This window comes from Haemaphysalis longicornis, unplaced genomic scaffold, assembly GCF_048455015.1.
Source record: "Haemaphysalis longicornis isolate Haplotype H1 unplaced genomic scaffold, Haemaphysalis longicornis Haplotype H1 scaffold_7, whole genome shotgun sequence".
Lineage (NCBI taxonomy): Eukaryota > Metazoa > Arthropoda > Arachnida > Ixodida > Ixodidae > Haemaphysalis > Haemaphysalis longicornis.
In genome coordinates, this window is record NW_027526422.1 from 118,027,684 (window position 1) to 118,046,879 (window position 19,196).

A 19,196-nucleotide genomic window follows, 5' to 3' on the forward strand; every position below is an offset into this window, starting at 1 on the left:
CCATGGTCAGGATACTACCGGATCATCAGTAGCGTCATCCTGCTGATGATGGTTACGACGAGGTATATTTCAAGCGGATGGCGCTTTTACCGTCGAGCAGTTCTTTTTCTGTGTTCCCCACCTGTGACATAAGCTTGGTTCGTGTCCACCACCAACAAAAAGGAGTGAAGCCGTGAGCCCACACTGGCGACATATAGAAGGCGCGTCTAAACGTTCTATGGTTAATCGCCCCCTTTTACAATCCTCATTAATGTACAGCTCCCATTTCTAGGCGCGTGCTTTGGCTTTCTTTGTCCCGCAATGCCCTTCCGCACTTCACTTTAGTACCGCACAATACAGTGTTCACAAGGGGTTCCTTTGAAGTTTGTCTTAAACCAAAAGCACGGCAAATAACCTCGTTTGCAAGATGGTGAGACCACCTTTTCATATCGCTCTGTTCCAGCATACTTGTGGAGGGCGGTCCCAAATATCCAGAGAGATTAAATTGTTCTTTGCGGTTTTACGGTAAACTAAGAAAGAATCAGAGTCCTATGGAACTTACTGTTTCACTTACCTCTGTTCTGGTGAAGCAAGAACTTATTCGAGTGCCCGAATAGCGTTGCGGTAGCTGGTGCACTGATGCTGTGCCAGAAAAAGAGAAAAACAGTGAACACTGCCAGGCTGCCAGGATAATAAGCCTGCTATGTTGTGACGTTTCGGAGACAAAATTGCACATTGATAATAAGTAAAGCTAAGCCCTACGAGATGAGAACATCATGGTATGTCGCTTTGGAGATTTTATACTCTCACCTTTTAATATATTGCTTTAGCGTGTCTTCATTCTTTACGCTAAAGTATGCAGCAAGGACAGCGTGAAAAATGTTGCAACATCCTATGGGCTGAATAATGAGCCTCGGCCTCAGTGAAGAAAGTGAGGATACAAATGTAACCTTATTTATAAAAGGAAATGTTATAATTGAGATAAGATGTTATGTTAAGGTAAAAAATAAGGTTTCAGGAATCAAAATTAACCCTTCAACTGTACTAACACAAACCGTGCAAGCCGAAACCCACAATTGGATTCCTGGGCCACCCAGGTCAAAAAGCGTAATTTCCTTCGAGGTTACCAAAAGCAACAGGATTATTCGCAGTGAACGAGTAGGCGGCGCAGCGTGCGTATTACAGGAGGTGGCGGCCTTCTACACCAAGGAAACCAAATTTAGCACAACAATGACCGTAATAAAGTACTAGCCAGGGCTGTCAATAATGCCTAATGAAATTATATCGGCGCTGTTATAAACATTTGAATATGGATTCGTGGATGAGGCCATTACATGGTGCCTGTGGGAACATAGAAAAAAATGTTTTCAAGTGCCATTCCTCAAAACAAATGACCATCAGCGACACGCAACGACGCTTCATAGAAATACCTGATCTATATTGTGATAGACAACCTGATTAGCTTTATCGCTGAATAAAAACCAATTTAACATACAAAAAAGTGGTGGATAATATGTGAAACTAGCCCATGAGAATATAACTTTCGAATCTTGGTTACAACGAACATATCAGTATTCTGGAATCTTAAACATCTAAAATCAGACACCTTTTGGACAGGCCCTTCATCAAAGATTGCAGAATTCTGAGAAAAGTGATTATTTACCTCTCACTGATAGCCAGGTTTAATACCGAGCAGAAGAAATCTCCACAAGAAATCGCGTGTGATTGGAAACGTCCACTCTTTTAATAACCGCACATAAAGTGTGAAATACGTGCTGCGTTTCTAAATAAAAAACAATTCGTTTCCTAAACAACCCTTGTGCTTGCTCAAACCTTCCCATAGTGAATATTAGCATGAATTCCGACAAGTGAAATGTTAAATCAAATATTTGTTGTAAGTAAACATTTTAACACAAGAATGATCCTCTAGTGAAACGCTTTCTAACCAATTTAATAATGCAGTGATTATCTTCCGAGAAGAAACAAATATTCAGACGTACACAAAAAACAGTGTGCAAGTTGACGACATTTAAAGCAATGTCCACAATTTTACCGGCGCAGTACAGGAGCCTTTTGATATGTTATAGGGAAAGCTTCGTCCGTAAATCGTGTTTGGTTGGCGTGGTCCTTCCTGTTTTGTACTGTTTTTTCTTATCCTTTATACGACGGGTAATTGAAATAAAAATATTTGGTGGTTCCCCGCAGTGGTAAAAATGGACGTAACGCGACACTTTCAAGCCCACTGCCACACTTTTTTTTTTGTTTTTTCTAAAAATCCGAAAAGCTTTCATAATGCGGTGAAGAAACCTACCCAGTACTCAGAATAGGAGATCACAAAGTACCTAAGCCAAACATTACTGCTCAATGCCAATTATAAATCTGAGAAAATTTCTCGAGAGAATTTTCTCTTTCCCGATCTTGAAGTTTTTTGAGCACCACATTACATCATTATAGCGGTGTAGCGGACATTGGTCGGGTTTCTTTGAGTTACAGCTATAAACTAATTCGATAGCCACTTAAAAAGGCCGCAAAATGAAAAGCAAAAACGAAATGATGATCTGCAGCGACGAGCAAATCACACACTACCGCTCCGTGCTTCCAATAACTATAGCTTTCAGAATGCTTCCAAACACGAAGGAAAGAGTTAAAGCATTTATCGGTATAGTTGAAGAGACCCCTTCATTGTTGCATGCCTGGGTTGAAAGAACGGGCGCAGGATATTTTCTTTAGTGTTATTGTGTTCGGCGTAGTTGCTGATTATTCAAACGGTGAGACATGTCGAGTGCGTCGAGATATACGAGACGCAATCATGAATGTTGCAAGTTTAATTCTCTCTCCCAAATACGCCAGGAGTGCAAAACACGGTGAACAAGATACATGCAGAAACTGGGTGACATCAGGTGCCCTTCTCCGCGCAATGCGCGGTGAGAGAACACCAGCATTATGTCCCGGAACTTCTCCCGCCGGCTCCTTCCCCCTTGTGTTCTCCACCGCTAGTCGCTCACCGGTCCCCACGAAGCGATAAGCGGAATAATAAGATAAGAAATAATGGAACGATAACCGCTAGGGTTTTCCTGTTGAAGATAAGAAGGCGGTGTGCAGTGCCCCCGAACAGCAGCAAGTACACCTACTAACCGGGTCAAGCAGAAAAAAGCTTCGCTTTAATATCCGCCGCTTACTGCAGCCTAATGGCTACTTTATTGCAATTTTGTAAGCGCCCATTGCAATGAGATTCAGTATCCCTAATAGTCGTATACATATGTGCAGGTTGAATCCTGAGGCCAGCGCAGTCCGTACTCGAAAGTTAATACTTCAACTGCTCAAAACATCTGCTTTAAATGACACAACCAAACGTTTGCGTCCTTTGTTTGCCCTTCTCTACTGTTGTTAAGGCGGTGCAAGCCTTCAGAGAGAAGTGGTGTGGACATCTTGCTCCAACCTTATTGATATTTGTCACGACAATGTGTGCACACACGTGACTCCTTAGTTAATATAGGAAGCAATGGTAACCATGTGCCTTCCACTCGAGGGGCTCCTGGAGTGACGTTTGGTGATTGTCTCGCTGCTGAAAAGCTCGGCGTAACCTTGTTATTGGCAAGATTCAGAAGCATCATGTTGACCGATGTACTACTCCGCATCCAGCCATGCGCACATAACCGGCGCAGGTCAATATATTATCGCAAGGGCATGGAGTGTACACGAGCGAAGAGGCTGCGCTCACATAGCGACAATCATGTCTTGTGCACATATTCTGCTTCAAACGCACCGGACGCGGCCGGCCACATGGATGAACACCACACCAGCTGAACATTTACACAATTAGCCATAGGCGAGCAGCAAATTTTCTCCGCCGTTAACTGCCCTCTTTGTTTTTCCAATGGAAATTGAAAGTGTGCTGAATCATAGTACTATAAAAAGAAAAACACCGAGGGCCAAGATTGGTAATTAAAAGTAAAAGACACGCGTGTTCGGCAACCGGGCATTCATGCTTTCGCAATGTCTGTTTCTTAGGGAGCGTTTGCAGCGCCCTCTTGCAGTGTTTGCTGTGATAGTTTATTTTTTTAAACTTCTGCCTCTAGCTAGAAAATGCCTTATAACTTCGGATAGTAAAAAGAGCAAACATTTTAGAAACTTCTTCATAACATTGTGCCGTGGCCTAGATGAGGTTTCTTGCACTGAATAAAAGCTTTAAAATGCAATACACCCTAAATATATACGGTTGACACCTAACGAAGGAACCTGGTATTCGATGAGCAAAATATTCCTGTCCGGATTAAGCCTGAATAACTTCAATTAAACAAGCAGGTTCCATGAACTTTTGGCATTACTAAGATATGTTCCACTGAGAACATTGCCTTCAGGTAGAAGCACTTAGACCCTGTCCCGCAATCCAAATAATAGACTATAAAAAAATTTAATGCCAATTTTCTAGTAGTAGATATTACTGCAACATACAAACGGTTACACTGCCATCTCGTGATTGTTTAAAGAACGTCAATGCGGTCTTCAAATGACACTGGCACACATAAAAACTCTAACCTCTATTGCTTCCCAGAACAAGCTTGTCCAGCGGCTTCCCTTTCGAAATCTGAAATAGCATATTTTGTTGAATTGCTAAAAAACGCAAAATATCGGGGCAGCCACGTTTTATATGGGACTATATTGAAACAACTTTAAGGGTACAGTTTCTTTCTCACGCTATCTTTTGTGTGGATCCCCAATACTCAATTATCAACCACAGTCAACTGTAGATAAGCCGATAGTCGACAGCACGCCTTGGTAAAGAATTACGATAGTCTATTTTTATGTAATGAGCAAAAGAAAGGACCTTAAGACCGCGCGATTTGCGCTGCTCATTACGTTACTGCCATACTTAAAAAGTTTTATATGAATGTCTCTTTGTTGACATTGTTGAACGAGTGTCAGAAAAAGGCATCTGGGCGCCCAACTTGCAACAGTATTCCCTTTTCTCTGGAATATATAAATTGGTTTGAAGCCAACTTCTGCAAATTCATTTTTAAAGTTTATCACTATACTCGTAAGATTGCTGAATATTGTAAGAGTTTATTTTGTTTCAATAGAGCAATATAGTGCATAAGCAATTGCACACATATGTTTCACCTTCTTGACCGGAACAGGAAACTGACGCCTCCCTGTAGAACAGGGCTAATCCGCATCAGATGGGATGGCTCGTGAAAGGCTGGATTGTCGGCTGTCGTGACTAGCAGATAGCCGCTCCTAAAGTTCTGGAACACCTTCATGCAAAAAAGGTGAGTGAAAAAATATTGTGTATAATATAATTACCATCGTCAAAAGTGACTTTCTCGTATTCGTTCAGATGCACACAACATTTTGTGTTAACAATGTCGACGGCATATTTTCAACACAAAATTCATGCTGTTTTCAACCGTGTCATTTTAGCTCATGTCGTACTCCAAAATTTTTGGTGCATTCTTTTGTAGGAGATTAATGAAGGCACGTTGTCACTCAGGGAAAATTAAATTCGAAGTGATGTGGAAAAAATGTTTAGACTATCTAGGGTACTTTATATGCGAAATACACTATACACACGCGTTTCGTGCTTGCGCCATTAAAAAACCAGCTCAACGATTGCGGTTCATTTTCCGGCCGCGGCGGCCACTTTTCTCATCCAAGCAAAAAACTCCCAAGCATTTCCCCGAGGGTGAACATGGTTAAGTGCGAATGCACGGGGTGATGCTATGAGGGGTAGTAAAGTTAAAATCCGTTGGCATTCGCCCATGAGCGCGCGCGAGCCGACCCACGGAGGTCTGGCAGTTTATCGCTGCATATAAAGGGGGGTACGCCGTGCCGAGCGCGCCGAGCCAGGTGGCTGAGAGAGGAGGCGAGCGCAAGGGGAGAGGGACAGCGGCGCACGGCAGCTGCAGCCGAGTGAGGGGGAGAGGAGAGAGTGTGACGTCACGGTGGAGAGAGAGGCACGCGGCAGCTGCTGGGGAGAGGAGGCGCGCTGTGACGTCATACCATGACGTCACGGCGCGAGGAGCGGTGAGGGGAGCGGCGCGCACCCGCGCAGCCACGGCGAGGAGGCGGAGCGAGCGCGGTCACGTGGTGAAGTGACGTCACCGCGCCGTTGCTACCGACGCTCCTCTCCGCTCCACGCCGTTGCTAGGGAGAGGAGGACTGCGGACGCCGCCGCCGCCGCCGCCGCCGGCGGTGGAAGGTTTGGGGTCGCTTATAAAGTGCATTCGCACTTAAAAGCCAAAACGGCCGTGGGTCCACAGTAACACCACACGTTACTGATCCCCCGGTAGTAACCTTTAATCCGGAGCCCTCCACTACGGCGCGCTTCATCGCATGTATAGCGTCGGCGCGTTGAACCTCCAATCAACACAATCAGAAAACCAGCTGCAACAATGGGCTGTTTGGACTTGTGCGCAATCCCTCAGTCCCTAGGAAGTGACAACCCAAGATAAGTACCAATGCCTATTTTTTTTGCAATACTCGTTTGTTACCACTTAGTTACTCAGGTTGGCCGCCACTTGTTGGCTTCATAAAATACATGTGTGGTGAAACCGAAGACTTTAGATATATTTCAGCTAAGATGGCTGACAGAGATGTTTTTCTAATATAACATTCGCCATGTTCGTTGATATCGCGGTTATCACACTTCTTTTTATCGGGTACAGAGGAGGCACATGTCATCTTACAAGAAGCGAATTGCGAGCGCAATAGGTACGGAATACTGTCGATAATTTGGGCTGTCAATGCACCCACAAAGAAACCAGCCACTAAAACAAATTACGCCATCTTCGCGTAGGGGAACCCTGAGTAGTATGCGAACCAGCTATGGGGTCTACTGAAGTTCCCATTATTTTCATTTCGTCGTTTCCGTTGACGTTCAGCTTCGCCTGCCTTAGCTTCTTGACGTAGTTTGAATCAGTGAAGGACATAAGGCGCGTTCGTAGCACATGCTCCCGTCTCGGTTTGTAGCGCAATTGGAAGAGCACCACGTACCTGCAGTTGCGGCCAGAGAGTCGTGGGATCGAAACCGGGCACCGCCTAACCATTTCTTTTTATAGTGGGCTGCGCTGACCTCCGCCCAAACGCTGACGGGGCTGAAGAGACGTGCATGCGCAGTAGAGTGCGGATGGTGGACAACGACAACGAGGGAGGGAGGGACACAGCTCCGAGCATGAAACGCTTCGCATCTAAAACAGGCAATATTAAATCTCGCGTGGAGATGGGAAATGCGACCGACCCATGATCCAGCGGCTATTGATTTTAGGGTCACTGCATTCACACTGCCGCCTCGGGACGTAGACATTAGGACACAAAGTTGGACCGAAGATCCGGCGTGGTATATGCGATCTCACGCTGGCAACGGTAACTTTAACGTCACCAAGACATGGCCGACTCGGACAACGTTTCTCTGGCTTCTGGCTGAGGAAGCTGGATTGACCTTTGTGATTTATCCCCGACGTAACCCGAAATCCTTGTTGGCATATTTCCTAGGCCTATGGCAACATCGACTAATCGAAGGCTGCCTAAGGCCACAGGTCTGTGCGGTGATATCTGAAATGGCTACGGAGCCCGACCTTCCTTCCAGGCCGATCTAGCGAGCCCCCGCTGGCGCCTTCCCGGGGCGGCAAACAGCGCTTCACTGAAATGCGAAATGTGGAGACCACGGTCTGCGCTTCGACCAATCGATCTGAATAAGCTGACAGTGGAGATCTCTTTCAGTACGCTATTTGAATAACCGCCGGCCACATATTACGGCCTGCGAACATTACAATTGAGTAGTCCAGTTATAATAGGGTAAATGGAGATAATTGAATGGTCAGGAATTAGACAAACCAAGAAAATTGGCTTTAAAAGACTCACACTCAAACGAAGCGGCATAAGAGTGCCCCGCATTAGTAGACAATTCTCGGAATTTATGCATTTTTAAGTGGCCTCGTTTTATTCGCGCTTCCGTCATTACGAGTTATACTATTGTACGCGGCAGCGCAAGGTCGCGGTTCAGCATTTTCAACATTTTGAAGGCAGTTACCAAAACCATAGCACTTTGACATGAACGCACCCGTGAGCATCGGAAGTTTAGACCATATAAAACAATGCCACAAATAAATGGGTTGCAATGGCTGCAATTGCACTTACAGATTTGTAATTTGGGCACTTCTGGAACATCTTCATGACGTCAGTTTTCATGCAATGAAGTAATCTCAGTGTTTTGCCACCTGATTTATTAGGCCTCAATGCATATACCACGAAAAAAACTCCCTATATTCATAATGCCATGTCGCAAGCAAAGCTGTAAAGCAAGTATCTGTGTACCTTAAGCCTATCCGGATCTTGAAGTGATAGTCTACTCATACAAGCTTAGGATGCGAACAGAGAACTGAGTTGGGAATGCAAATGTTAGTATTTTGTCATTCTCGAATTCATGAGCATGCGCAAGTGTGAGATGAAAACTACATAAATGACACCATGTCAAAGGAACGTTGTTTTCTTTTTATTTGATATCCAAAATACAAATGTGAACACAAAAGACTTATACTGAAATAACAAATGCAAATATTAGCAGATTGCCCTTATGGATCACGCAAATGAAAATCTTTTTGTGGAAGAGCAAATAACGACCTGTCAAGATAAAATTATTGTTTTCATTAATTGAGTCTTCAGCAGCTTGCTGCTTACAAAACAGGGAGGGAAGTCGTCTTTTTTGCATGCTACTGACTGTATAACGCCCAACATTTGGCCTAAAGCTGACGGGTATCTCATGTCCTTATTGTAATATATTACCAAACAAACAAAAAGTGCAGCCGCCAGAAAAAGTTTGCGGGATGTCTAGCGCATGGCCGAGTGGTGCAAAACTGCATTGCTGCGCCATCTGCAGCGAACGGGCGCGGGGTCGAGGCTCAAGGAACTGGCGTGCTAGGCGCGCTGTGCGCATGCCTGTCCTTTATTTGTTACCGGGCGCCTCTGATCACTCGCTTGCCCGTGACATGCTTTCGATATTCGCGGTAGCCGCGGGGGCGCATGTGACCACCGCCGTCGTTCCGCTATCACTGGTGCTACAAAATACCTAGCCAGCGGCCGCCCCTTGCGCGGCGCGCAACGTTGAATAAATCTTATCTTTCAAATGATGTGGTAGTCGACGACTGAATTTATTTCACAGGAGCTATTAAGGCTCACAGAGCTATTTAGGCTACCTGTCGGAAACTGCGTCCGTCGACGAGGTGTATAAAAAAAAGTCGCGTCGCCAAATTTCATCTTGCGGCAAAGCGAACTTCTTGGCGAATGATCTATCGCTCAGTCTAATGTAGGTATCATGTAAAAATTCATCCTTCAAATTGACTGCGAGGATGATGTTTGCATTACGCCGAATCACATTTACTTGCCATAATTTATAGGGAAGCTGCAAACCATACGAAAAGAGTCGTCAATACATGTCAGTCTAAGGAGGAGTTACGGTTACAGAAAACGGCTGTCGGAGCTACTCCAAAAGACATTTTCTGATAATTAGCCTCTGAGACGATTACTACGGGAATTGTGGGTCAGAAGACAGTTTACCGGCGGTCCGGTTAAAATTTAAGATATATTTCGTGCTCAAACAACACTGCCTCTTGGAAGATGAGATTTATTCAACGTTGCACGCCCCGCAAATGGTGGCCGCTGGCTACGTATTTTGTAGCACCAGAGATATCAGAACGACGGCGGTGGTCACGCGGCACCACCGCGGCTGCCGCGAATATCGAAAGCACGTCACGGGCAAGCGAGTAACCAGAGATGCCCGGGAACAATTAAAGGACAGGCGTGCGGAAAGCGCGCCTAGCACGCCTGCTCTTTGAGCCTCGACCCTGCACCCGCTGGCCTGCAGATGGCGCAGCAATGCAGTTTTGCGCCGCTAGGCCACGCACTCGACATCCCGCTAACTTCTGCTGGCGACTGTACAGGTCCGCGGAGAAGTAACGGAGCACGGGAGTGGTGGCCGAACTGCATCGCGGCGCCACGTATGGGCGCCGACGGGAACCATGGAGCACCGGTCAAAGAGTGTGTTCGCACTGCCGCCGCCGCCCTATCTGATATGCTTAATCGCCGCTCTGCTGGCGTGTCATGTTCGGCGAGACGGACTTCAAAAGGCAGCGCTGGACTATAGAGGGGCGCTGGTTGCATTGCCGCTCGCAGGCATCAGCGGCGACCGAATCCGTTGCTCATGAGCTGGACGAAGCTGCGCGCGCCCGCCTTGTTGCGCGCTGTAAAGGGCGGCATAAAATTGTATAGCATAGCATATCATTGGCATAGCATGTCATTGCGATATAATTATTTGTAAGCCGGCAACAAAATTGCCTTGTACAATATAGAAAGCACATTCACAGGCATTTTCGTTGTTCGGAAAAAAAAAATATAGCTTACGAGATTTTTTCTATAATTTTGGGTTTGTCCCCAGGTCTGTTCCGAAGAAAGGGAAATAAAAAAATTTCTATGGGGTGGAAATTCTGTATTAGAGAACACCGTAAAGTATAAGTACAGTCATTCCCTGCTATTTCAGAGGGTCTCATAGGGCACATATTTTGTTGTCGCATTTACCCTTTCGCTCCCGTTGACGAGGATAGCCGTCGTAAGATTTTGTACCGAATTAACCGATTAAGAGTATGGTCGCCATCGGTCATGACGACTATACTCGTCATTGGTCATTTTGAGGCCTTGGCGGCGCTTTTTTGCAAGACATTAAGGTAATGCGGTGAAGCCATCTTTCAATTAAATGCGGAGTTTAATTTAAATCGGCAACAGTTTCTTAACTAATATAATGTGCTCGTTAAAAATAACAACGTCGGTTTTAATGCAACAAAAATGTGCGCCCAATGAGGCCCGCAGTAACAGCAGGCAACGATTGTACCTATTCTTTACGGTGTTCTTTAATCCAGAATTTCCACCGCATGGACATTTTTTATTTCCCTTTCTTTAGAACAGACCTCGACTGACCCGCCGCAATAACATGGGACAAAGCCAAAATAAAGAAAAAATCCCGTAAACGAGATTTTCTTTCCGAACAACGAAAATGTCTTTGAATGTGCTTTCTATATTGTACAAGGCAATTCTGTTGCCGGGTTACAAATAATTATATCGCAATGACATGCTATGCCAAACCGCAGCGGCCTACAATTTTATGCCGCCCTTTACAGCGCGCAACAAGGCACGTTTCCGGGCGCGCGCAGCTTCGTCCAGCTCATGAGCAACGGATTCGGTCGCCGCTGATGCCTGCGAGCGGCAATGCAACCAGCGCCCCTCTATAGCCCAGCGCTGCCTTTTGAAGTCCGTCTCGCCGAGCATGACACGCCAGCAGAGCGGCGATTAAGCATATCAGATAGGGCGGCGGCGGCAGTGCGAACACACTCTTTGACCGGTGCTCCATGGTTCCCGTCGGCGCCCATACGCGGCGCAGCGATGCAGTTCGGCCATTGCTCCCGTGCTGCGTTTACTTTTGCGCGGACCTGTGCATTCTCCGGGCTTCAATTATGGTCCAGGTACACCACTTTCGATGATGTAGACGGCCTTTGTAGAATCGCCCAAAGCAATCTTTGGCCCGGGAGCTGCTCCTTCTGAAATGTCGTAGCACTGGAATGGAAACAGCGTTGTAAATATTTCAAAAACGTTGAGTCACGGGTAGCAATCTGTTGTTTTGGCACTGCGTGAAGAAAAAAACGGCAGGTGAAAAAGCGACCAGGAACAAAAAATTACACCATCTTCCCGTGGGGAACCCTGATGAGGATGCGAAGCATCGTGGCGGTTCCGTGTGGTTCCATTGTGTTGCCGTTATGTTGAGTGATCTGGTTTTTACTAGCGCCAGAGGGAATTCTGCGTCCGGGTCCACACCGGTGTCAAAGGCACGCAAGTACTGTTGTGTTACGGTGAGTAGGCGGTCACAGAACAGGGAGGATTTTAGAGAAGCAAAGGTCTAGCTTTGCCTGTACTGCCAGAAAAAGCCTAGTGGCGGCGTCGTGAACTACCGAGTGCGCCCGCTTGGTGGCGCTGTAAACAAGGCTTTGTAAACATGGCGGATGCTTTTTGCACAGGCCGCTTGAGCTCCTTAATAACATGGCTGCTCTCGCACGGCAGCCGCCGGCTCGCTGCTCCTGCTGGTTCCTGGCTGGCACGCTGGCCGCGTGTTTACTTGCGCCGCGCTAGTGAAGTGATGTTACGCCAGGTGACCAGATGGCCTCGACTGGCACATACCACAGTGAGCAGCAAGTGAGAACAAATCGTTTATTGACATCCGCAAGTTTACAGGGGCCAGCACATCATTTCATTTCGATCGCTGCAATTGTACGTCGGTTTCATGACATTTTTTTTGCCATAACAACTCATTCACTTGCGCTAAGATTTCGAACGAAGGGCACACAACCAGCACTCAGTCGACAATGAAAGGCGGCGGTATACAGCGAGCGTCATCAGTTCGCACGTGCGATGTGCCCACCTTCCGCATCCATCGCATTGGAGAGCGGCGACGTTGACATACACAACATTATCGCAGCGGCTGGAAGTAGGACGTGACGACGTCCGCTTGGGGTCGGGATTGATTGCAATGTCTCCAGCGAGCAAGAGGCACAACGTGACTGTCGGGCGGCCAGGAAGGGGTGCGCACATGTGGCGGCATACCTTGGGGCGATGCTTCAGCGAGGTGGTGGGAACCAACTCCGTGCACAGCGCGCGCGACAGACTTGTAGTGGCGAGCAAGCTCAGACGGGCGCATCCGTCGTGAGGAGCAACACGTACGTTTGGCGAGGTCTGGACCGAGGCGAGTCCGTAAAACGAAGAGTGATGCCAATAGCAAGAGGAGTCGCAGCCTGGCTATAGGCCTAGATGCGCCATCACAACAAGTCGATGCGGCGGTTGTTGTGCCAGAGCGCCTGGCCCAAAGGCGTTGCACGAGGCGACGCGCCGACAGCGAGGCTGAGTCATGCCTCTCCCTTTCGTCGCTGCGGCGCGGCCGAATCCCGCATCTCAGAACGCTGCGGCGCGGCCGACTCCTGCATCTCGAAACGCTGCGGCGCGCCGAATCCCTGAGCGGAGAACGACCCAAACAAGGGCATGTCGCTACGCCCGGAGGCGAGGTCACGGAGACGGCGGCGGCATCGCTCTCCCTTTCCCCATTGGCGGCGCAGCTGACTCACCGCTTCGCTACCATTCGTCGGAATTCAAACTTCAGGCAGCGAGAGCCCTGATTGGAGCTATTCGAACTTCTCGGGGCCCCAACGAACTTCCCGGGCTATAAAAGAAGCCCGGAGGCTCTCATCGTCGGCATTCCTCGGCGGCTTCTCTCCGGCACCAGTCTCTTCGGAAGCACCGAGTGAAAGGGGTGCTGTCGCCTTTGTGCGAGTTATGTAACGTTTGCTTACCTCGTACATACTGTATATAAATGTTACTTTAAGTTTTCGTCGGCTCGAGAACTTCTTCGCTCGGCTCTGCGCCGTGTCGATAGCGGACGGAGCAAGGCAACATCGCTACACCGGTGACTGCGCTCGGGTGGCCAGTCGCAACAGCGGAGACAGCGTCGGGATGGCTGATTCCCAACCTCGGTGACGAGCAGGAAGGCGAGTCACAACCTAGGCGACCGCCCTGGGATAGTCATTCCCAACAGAGGTGGCAGCGGTGGGATAGTCATTTCCCAACATGGTACAGCGGCCCCACTAACACGGGCTCCAACAGGCTCACGCGGGTCGCTGAGCTTTCCCGGTGGCACGTATCACACTTAATGCATGTTCACAGCGCAGAAATACTCAAGATAACTAGATTTGACAAGACCACAGAGAATAAGTTAACCGCAATCCAGCTTGGCTTAGCTTGGCTTTGTGGTTGCGAATTGGCGGCTTTGTGGTTGCGAATTCACAAGCGAGGTGGTGCACCAGTCGGCTGTTCGTAAAAAGTTGCGTACATTTTGCTCAACAGATGTTTGATGCGGAACTTGTTAATAATCTTTCTAAACAGCACATTGTAAGCGAACTTTGTTGGCTCTCTGAGTCATGAAATGAATGTTTTGTATTCTCTACCAAAAGTAACCTCTCGGTTGCGCCGTCTGGTGGACCTGATTTCGAAAACTGCCGCTGTAGGTTGGTCACGTGGGGCGTCGATTTTTGCGCCGCCTATAGGAAAGACAGGGAACGTCCGAGCTTGAGAGGCCTGAGGCGGTGGTTCTCGAGGCGCCGAAACTAGTTCATCATGTCCTTGTCGAGGGAGCGTGCTCACGTGCGGGAGCCGATCGGACGTGCTTCACTTCGGCTCTGTCGATTTTCGATGATTACGCCGATAATTCAACTTGAATCCCCCAACTTTTTTCCCCAAGTGATCCGCGAAGTTGAGAGGAAAAGGTGGATGCCCGACTTTAAGGTAGGGGACCATTTTTCGTGCATTTACGGACTCTTTTTCTGGAATCGCCACGCCGACCGGCGCTAAGCCTAACGCCAGCTGGGCCTGCCGGCCGAAGTCGCCGCTGCGCCTAGGCGTGTTCGTGGACGCCTAGGCCTGACGCCGGAGTTGTCACCGTGCGGACCTTCAGGGTGGACCTATTCCATCAAGATCCAAAGAAACGTGGCCGGCGCCATGCGAATTGAAGTCGACGGTGAGGAAATTCAACCGGACCAAGTGACCAGAGCTCAAGGCTGGCAAGTGGCAGGTGAAAAACTTCAAGCGCTGCAACAACAGCAACGAGAACGAAGCCTAATGGGCAACACCCGAGCAAGTAAGCCCACCAGGGAAGCCGACTCATCTCGTCGGCCGGCTAATAATTTCAAGAGCAAGATCCTCAAGGCCGCGAGAATGCCCGAGCTACATAAAGAAGATATCAAGATCATCATGAGACCGAGGGGGGGGCCTCGACGTCAGTGTGGTATCACGCTTTGAAATTAGCCGCGCCATCACCGTTGCCGCTGACGTCAGCAGAGAAGAAGCCAAGAGAGACGTCATATGTCCAAACAAACAACAAAACATCGTCATCGTCAGTACCCCAAAGAAAGAAAACGCCGACCGCTACGCGGCAGTGTCGAAGCTCACGGTCTACGGCGCCGCGCACGACGTTAGTGCATACGTATCGGCACCTCACGGGACAGTGAAAGGAGTCATCAGAGGGGTTCCCCTCACGGATTCGGCCCAACAGATAAACGACTTTATCGTCCAAAAATTTAACCTGACAGCCCTGCAGGCCAACAGAATCGGCAAAACGTTGGCGGTCGTCATAGCCTTCAGCGGCGGGAAAGTGCCAAATTACGTCAAGTACGGCAACCTGCTGGTGGAATGCTCACTGTACAGAAAGCAAATTGACAAGTGCTTTCAATGTGGCCGCTTGGGCCACAAAATGGACGTTTGCCCAAATCCGACGAACCGTATCTGCCGCGGCTGCGGAATCCAGAACCCGGGAGAAGACCACAACCACGACTGTAAGCCAAAGTGCAGCCTATGTGGAGGAGACCACCTCACAGCAGACAAAGTATGCAAGACCCGATACAAGACCCCATACGTCGTGCGTAAGCGAAGATGGGAGCGCCAAAGGTCAGCCTACGAAGAAAGTTCCAGAACACCGCCAAATCGAGAGGAGACGCCAGCTGCGCGGAAGTCGTCGCCCCCTCACCAAGAGCGCCAGAGCCGGCGCTCACTCTCTAGGGGGAGAGAAAGAAGACGGAGCAATAGCTGTGCCTCGAGACCAGGTTCGAGGACGTCATCGCCAGGCGCCGACACCAAGGCTCGCAGGCGCGAGTCCCACTCGAGGTCGAAGACTAGGAGCAGTACGCCGAAGCGGATCGCCGGAAAACAGGTGGGTTGGGCAACTGGGTCTTCTGTCGCTCACAGCAACGACAAAGAATTCCCACATCTCACCCCCTCTCCAATCAGTAGCAATTGCAAAGAATGCTCTGAACTTAGAAAGGAATGTGCCGAGCTTAAGAAGCTTATAGCACAACAAAACCAACAGATTAAAGCGCTCATGGAGCGCATGGAGGCACGCGACAGAACCGAGAAATCGGAGGATAGTACCAAAAGAAAGGTAGCTAAGAGAGACACCCATTCCCCTGAACTACCGCAAGGTGAGGCAATGGAGGCCGACAGGATAGAACCGGCTCCGTCCCAAGCAACGCATCCGACTATACCACAGCAACCAGAACCTACCCTGCAAACCATCATGAACATGCTGTCTCAAATTTCAAATCAACAGGCTGAGACCAACAATCAAGTGGGAATTCTTACCGAGCAAATGGGAAACCTTACGTCAAGACTAGATAACTTAGAAGCCAAGTATAACCAAGTGTCCTCAAGAATGTCGACTTTCGATGCAAAGCTCAAACACACGACACTAGTAATGAGGAAGTCACACAAGACCGCGCTCCACATAAACCGCACCATGGAACTAATCCCGCAGAAGGTAACACCCCTCAAGACAATGAAGAAGAATAGAAACAAACAAAGCTTGACAACGATTTATGAATGGAATTGCAGGGTATAAAGAACAAATTAAGCGAGCTTCATCTATACATCGAAACACTGGAACAGAAACCAGATGTTATAGTACTACAAGAAACCAACGTGAGGCCCAAATTAGGACAGGCCAGGATCACCGACTGGGATCGCCTCAGAAGAAGAACAGAGATTGAATACGAAGACGGTCAGGGAACTGGGAACTACCAAGACAGGGCCAAAAAACACCTGAACTGGGTGGAGGAATATACCCAGAAAATAGCCACCACAATACAAACCCCATATGTGGACAACAAGTTGGCTCACATCTGCGAGGCGAGACACGCGCTAACCAAGAGATGGAAACGGCAAAGGCGCAATAGAAAGCTACGAAAGCGCATACATGAGCTCAATAGGCAGGCGGCAGAATACGCAGCCCAGCTCTGTAAAGAAAATTGGTTAAGGATATGCGACGGGCTCCAGGGAACCCTGTCTGCGAGGAAAACATGGAGCCTCCTACGGCACCTCATTCACCCTCTGAACACCAAAAGTGCGATCAATCGAAATCTCGCACGCACGCTGAATAATTTTAAAGGAGGCAGCAAGCGCCTGATAGAGGTGCTCAAAGACAAGTATTTGAAAACGGAAAAGTCGGGAGCACCGATACCCGGATACGAGGGAAGGGAAAACCCGGACTTGGACCAACCCTTCACCAATCTGGAGTTGGTAACAGCGATCGATGAGAGCAACCAAGCCAGCGCCCCAGGGAAGGACGCCATTACCTACTAACTGCTGAGGAATCTCAGCAACGGTAGTCGAAGTGAGCTCTTAGGATATATAAACAAGGCCTGGAACGAAGGGTCACTGCCCAAGGAATGGAAGGAAGCAGAGGTACGGTTCATACCGAAGCCAGGCAAGACTCCACACGTCGATAACATGAGGCCCGTCTCTCTGACGCCGTGTGTGGGAAAAGTGGTCGAGCGCATGATCCTTAAAAGGCTGCAGAGACACCTTGATGCCACCGATCGGATGCCGTCGTCCATGTACGGTTTCAGGGAACACCTGGGCACCCAGGATGTCCTCCTGCAACTAAATGAATTAGTCATCAAAAAGGCCAAGAACCAGACCCCGAGGGCTGCAATAGGAATGCTATAATCAAGATTGGGGAAGAGAAGTCACAGCCTATAGCACTAGGGGACAGAGGAACTCCGCAAGGGTCTGTTCTGTCACCGCTGCTTTTCAACCTGGCGCTTCTACCTCTACCAGCATTACTACAGAAAGTAGAAGGAATAGATCACGCCTTTTATGCGGACGACATTACGGTCTGGACAGCGCAAGCGGGCTCAGAAGGGTGGATGGAGGAAACACTCCAAAGGGCAGCGGACATAGTCCAGGAATATGCAAGCACCTGCGGTCTCTGCTGCTCACCGCAAAAATCAAAGCTATTAGTGATACAGCCAAGACCCAAAAAGGCAGACAAGAGAAACATAAGCATAGTTATAGACGACTGCAGCATAACACCGACGACTCACGTCAAGATGCTTAGCCTAATAATACAGGAGAAGGGTAAAGCCCGAAGCGCACTCAGAAAGCTCAAGAGCACATCCGAACAAATCATGAACATGATTAGAAGGATCACAAATAAGAGAAGAGGACTCAAAGAAGAGGAATCCCTCAGGCTTGTCCAAGCCTTTGTGATTTCGAGAATCACCTACTCAGCTCCCTACCTCCAGCTTTTGAAAAACGAAAGGGACCAACTGGACACAGTTATTAGAAAAGCTACGAAGCTCGCGCTGGGCATTCCGATACACTCATCCACCGAGAAGCTACTGGGAATGGCCAAGCATAATACGGTCTCCGAACTGATCGAAGCGCACCTATCAAACCAAAGGGTGCGACTGAGCCAAACAAAAGCGGGAAGAGCCGTCCTAGATAAAATAGGATGGCAAGAAGCTTATCGTCAAAACAAAGGCCCTATGCCGCGCGCATGGGCCGAAACGGTGGATAGCAAACTGTTACCTCAAAACATGAAGCCGGACAGAAACGAAGGAAGACGACAGGGCAGAGCGAAGACCCTAAACGAGTCTCTAATTAAAGAAACAGGAGTGACGTACACCGACGCCTCACTTCCGAAACACTCAATGAGAGCAACGATTGCAATAACAGGAAGGGACGAGCTCATCACGTGTGCCTCAGTCATCACACCAAGCCCAGAGGAAGCTGAGGAAATAGCAATTGCCGTAGCCTTGACCCAACCAAAAGCGACAAAAATAGTCACGGACTCCCAAAAAGCATATAGGAACTTCAGAAAAGGATGGGTTTCTTATAAGGCAGTGAGAATCCTCCAAAGGAAAGTACCACCAAGCCACAAAATAGAGCTAATATGGGTGCCAGCCCACTCTTCGGTGGAGGGCAATGAATTTGCCCACCAACAGGCCCGACAACTAATCAGCCGGGCAGAGGGGCAGGAACAGCTACCCATAACGAGCTACAGGGACATAGTCAATCACTATAAAGACGGCAGGAAGCGATATACTGAACCACACCATTCTCTAAGCAGAGCGCAGCAAGTCATATACAGACAGATCCAAGCCGGGTCGTTCCCCCATCCTTACCTCCGAAACAAGTTCTACCCGGATAGATATGAGAAAGAATGTCCCAACTGCAGACAACTGGGCACACTCCAGCACATAATAGGAGAGTGCAATTTTCCCAAGTTTACCCCTCCCCCCCTCCCCTCACATCAACCCTGAGCGATGGGAGACCTTGTTGTCTAGCCCTGCCCTGGAAGAACA

At 48.5% G+C, this 19,196-nt stretch overlaps 1 long non-coding RNA gene across 1 annotated transcript in view; it reads right to left on the reverse strand.

Moving 5' to 3' along the window:
- The window catches only part of LOC144144957 (uncharacterized), a 51,540-nt gene that overhangs the window by 21,382 nt on the left and 10,962 nt on the right, over positions 1 to 19,196 (reverse strand). The window contains exons 2-3 of the long non-coding RNA XR_013317383.1: positions 5,101 to 5,234; positions 554 to 621 (exon numbers count right to left, since the gene is read on the reverse strand). This is a non-coding gene — a long non-coding RNA (uncharacterized LOC144144957). The remainder of the gene's footprint in view (positions 1 to 553; positions 622 to 5,100; positions 5,235 to 19,196) is intronic.